The sequence below is a fragment of the Nansenia antarctica genome (genome assembly GCF_963989245.1).
Source record: "Nansenia antarctica genome assembly, chromosome: 11".
Taxonomy (NCBI): domain Eukaryota; kingdom Metazoa; phylum Chordata; class Actinopteri; order Argentiniformes; family Microstomatidae; genus Nansenia; species Nansenia antarctica.
The window spans coordinates 22,626,522-22,631,103 of NC_137681.1; the positions used below are offsets into that span (position 1 = coordinate 22,626,522).

The 4,582-nt window shown below is 44.4% G+C and overlaps 1 pseudogene across 1 annotated transcript; it reads right to left on the reverse strand.

Annotated features, from left to right (window-relative positions):
- Nucleotides 1-1,543: 1,543 nt before the first annotated feature.
- On the reverse strand, nt 1,544-3,968 carry LOC308168018 (catechol O-methyltransferase domain-containing protein 1-like; annotated as a pseudogene). The gene is made up of 5 exons: nt 3,866-3,968; nt 3,467-3,602; nt 2,439-2,449; nt 2,150-2,280; nt 1,544-1,688 (listed from the first exon to the last, which is right to left on the reverse strand). The product of its transcript is annotated as a catechol O-methyltransferase domain-containing protein 1-like (transcript).
- Between the last annotated feature and the right edge of the window lie 614 nt (nt 3,969-4,582).

A 4,582-nucleotide genomic window follows, 5' to 3' on the forward strand; every position in this document is an offset into this window, starting at 1 on the left:
CACCAGTCGGTCAAGCTCCTCAAGTTCGCGGACGATACCACCCTGGTAGGGCTCATCTCCAGGGGGGATGAATCTGCTTACAGGAGCGAGATTGACTTGGTGGTCTCCTGGTGCACCCGGAACAACCTAGAGCTGAATGCTCTTAAGACAGTGGAGCTGATAGTGGACTTCAGGAGGAACCCACCCCCTCCCTCTCCAATCATACTGGGAGGCACTCCAGTCACCACAGTGGAGTCATGCCGCTTCCTTGGGGTGACAGTCTCTCGGGACTTGAAGTGGGGGCCCAACATCGACGCCCTCACAAAAAAGGCCCAGAAGAGACTGTTTTTCCTGAGGCAGCTCAGAAAATTCCACCTACCAAAGACCACGCTGGTGAACTTCTACACGGCCATCATTGAGTCCATCGTCACCTCCGCCATCATCATCTGGTTCCCCGCTGCAGCGGCCAAGGACAAGGCCAAGCTGCAGCGGGTGATACGCTCGGCGGAGAGGGTGATTAGCTGCCCTTTGCCCCCCCTTGAGGCCCTGTTTAAAAGTAGGGCTTTGGGGAGGGCCAGGAAGATCATGGCTGACCCCGCACACCCAGGACACGGTCTCTTCGCCCCGCTCCCCTCAGGCAGGAGGGTGCGGTCCCTAAAAACTGTGAAGGCCCGACATGCACACAGCTTTTTCCCCACAGCCATCCGGCTCCTAAATGCCGCTGGGCCACCCCCCCCCCCCCCCCCCCCCCTGACCTGACCCCTATCTATCTACCCTCCCTCCACCCCCACCCAGAGAGCTTTGGACTGTCTGGATATGAACACTTGAACACTTGATCTCTGCACTTTATATTTATATTAATTATGACTCTTGCACTATGATGTTGGTTTGCACTGTCTTGTCCTGTCTTGCACCTGTCCTGCTGTAAACCGTGCTCCACTGTCCCAAACCAAATTCCTAACATGTTTACATGTCATGGCAATAAAGTCTTCTGATTCTGATTCTGATTCTGACTTAGACCTAATAAGACCTAATCACACAATGGGAGCAGCAGGTAGCCTAGAGGTCAGAGAGGCCGGCCAGAAGTCGGTTTGTTGCTGGTTCGATCCCCACTCCAGGAGGAAGCCGGATGTGAGCTGGTGACTGTAGGGTTGCTGGCATCATGTCAGGTACCTACCATTGCTGTTGTGCCCTTGAGCAAGGCACTTAACCCCTAACTGTTCCAGGGCAGCAGAAGATGGCTGACCCTGTGCCCTGAGCTCTGTGCTCCCTGGGGGGAAACTACATTTTGTTGTCTCAGCACTTGTGCTCTGTTCAGTGACCAATAAAGTTGAATATTATCTTAGTCACTTTGGTTCTTTTACTGTTCTTATGGTCCGAATAAGACCTAATCACACACTGGTCCAATTTAGTATAGTATCCCATTTAAGGCTGTTCCAGACAGGAACTGATGTGATACATTGTACAAGAGAGAAAACATAGTCATACTGTGAAGATACTAATTTCCCATGATCAAAGCATCTGCCCACTCTAAGCACTACAGTAGGCCGACACCCATCTCACTCTACAGTTTGAAGGCCAGTGTTAACCCGTCTCCCACAGTGAGCATGCTCAAGGTTGATTCTTTTGTCATGATGCAGCTTTTTGTTCTGCTTGTCTATGGCCTGGGTGTCCACGTCATCAACCACGGGGTTAACCACCTTCCCTCTCTGCAGAATACCACCATCATCATCATCATCATCATCATCATCAGTCTAGAGTTTTTTTTTTCTTACGGTCATCCATCAATTAATTGATGTGCTTTGAGATGGACTGTTGTGATAGTAAACTTTTTTTTTTTTTACAAAATAGGTCCTGTGCTTCACATGGCAGACATCTTTCATCCTCTGAGCAGTATATCGTGGCATGCTTAAGTAATAGGACCCTGGGACTATGCATAGAGAGTGTGAATGGTGGCGAATGGGGAAACCAATATGTATGCAAACAAATACCACCAAATAAAAGCTGATAATCTCTACGTTAACCTCACAGAAATGGTTTGATTTCAAATCCAAACTTTTGGAGTGTAGAGCCAAAAGGAAAAAAAAATGCTTCACTGTCCCATTACTAGCACTGTAGCTATATTAATAAATTAGCCACTTTATAAAGCGTTGGAATACTCGATACTCACGTTATTAACGGCAATGCCTCCCTTCCTCAGTAACTGAAGGGATTTCTCATAGTACTTATCATAATTGACTTTGTCTGCGTTGATGAAGACAAAGTCGAAGGTGTCAGCCTCTCCAGCCTCCAGCAGGTCGTCTGAAGAAGAGGACAGTGTGTATGAAAATAGGAAGTAAGGATGACTACAGAACATACTATGAATAGGAGAGAGTCTTCAAAGCAGGTTGTATGCGTAGATTCATTTGATGATTGACTTGATTTAATTCGAAACGTACATATCTCTTTCTGAAACCAACTTGACGCTGTGCTGTAACAGGAAGAGGTGTGAAGAGGGGTTTTGCTTGAGGGTGTTAGGTCTTGATAAGGACTTATGCTGTCAAGTGGGACAGTTGGGGCCTCTTGTTCTGCAGACACCTGCCTGTGCTGACGTTGTTGATACATGTTTGACATTGCCTGTTACATTGCATGTTTGACATTTTTGACACAGACGCTTTTATCCAAAGCGACTTACAACAAGTACAAGTGTACACAAGTACATTTGTCTTAAGTAAATGAATCATCTATACATCAGTCATCATAAGGAAACAAATCGATGCTAGGACCAGGGCATCACAATTCTAGAAGATCTAAGGATTACTTTAACAAATATATATACAGTAGAGGAACTGTACAAAGGGTTAGTGGAAGGTGAAAAGGTGGGACAGTCAAGATGAAGCCTGAAGAGATGGGTAATCAGTCTAGAGCGGATAATAGGTAGTGACTCTGCTGTCCTGACAACAGTGGGAAGCTCTTTTCACCACCGTGGCGCCGAGACAGTGAAAAGCTGTGAGCGAACACAGCACGGTTCACAGACGTGATATCCAGCTACATGATTAATGATGAAGTCAGGTGAGTTGTTTTGTACTGTAGTGCTTTGTGTTTGTTTGGTATCTACAGTAGCAGTCAAACGTTTGGACACACTTCCCCATTCAATTGAAGGGAAAGTGTGTCCAAACTTTGGACTGATATTGTCTAAAAAAAAACTTGAGTTGAAAAACTGATGTTTTCAGGTGCAGTCAGTCCTCAGCCAAGCAGAGTGAGAAGGCTTTTTCCGCTCCCATGCAAATGCACAAGTATCTGTTACCTAGGCTGCTACCGGGCACTGCACTCAGCGACTTGGCAAAATGTAAATATGATTTCCATAGAACTTTGCTTCTTAGAAAATAAGCGTGTCTGGATTGAACGCACACCAGAATCCATTCCAAGGATATCACGAACAAACTGCTAGCTCTCAACAACCAAATTAGAAAGAGGTAATGGAATTGACTGTAAACCAGAAACAAACCAGTATCCAGATATCACCTCTTTCCAGATGAGTTTGTTATCTTGGAGAGGTTTTTTGTTGACGTCACAGGCCACCATTGTGCCGTCCTCTGGCAAAGCTAGTGCCCCACTCAGGGTGTTGGAACCTGTGTAGAGTCCTTCAGACAAAGCACATCGAAGCCGAAACATAAGTTATTGTTGTTAAAGTGCCTCTATAGTTTATGGTAAGTCAGAAGCAGCCCATTGGACTTTTATCAGCCAAATAGAAAGTAAGAGTCTCTCTAATGTATACCTCGTAAATGTTTTGTATGAAGCAACACTATCTATTTTGCAACCCTGTAATGGATGATGTAATGGAATATACAATATTGGTAGGCTACTATATCAAAACAATATTAGATAAAGACTATAACATGCATACCAATCTCAATTGCTTTCTTGGCTTTATGTCTAAGTCTTGCAAGGTTAGCCAAGAACTGTGAATGATCACAGGCAACCATAATGTAGTTCCCAGAATCCTCCATCGACCTCTGGAAAAGAAGACAAACGATGGTCATTAGTTTGTGATGTATTGTGATTTAGGGCTGGTTTCCGGGACACAGATTAAGCCTTATCCTATACTGAAATGCATCTTCAATGGAGGTTTTCTATTTAAAAAGGTTATGTGGGCCAAAACTAGGCTTAATCTATGTCTGGCAACACGGCTCATGAAGTGTAGCGTGTTGTTCCGGTGTCAAAACACTTAACAAAGAACCGATGTCCCTATTCTGTATGTAAATATGTGTTTTGAATAGTGTCAATAGTGTCATCACAGTATTCAAAACACTGTAAATAAACGTGATACAACTGTGTACTACCTCTCTAGGCCAGCCATGATGCATTTACCATCACTATGTAAAATACCTTCTGGGATGTAACAGCTGAGGAGGATCATGTGATACATATGTTTATCCACAGAGGGGCAGTATTGTCACGGCAATGGAGTTTAGAATCTTCTACCGTAAATACTGAATTCTGCTACTTTCAAAATACCTGCTAATCTGTTACCTGTCTCTCTCACACAATGCACTACAGCTCTATCCTAATTGTTGTACCTAATGTAAACGCATCATGTAAACATAATGTGATACATTATATT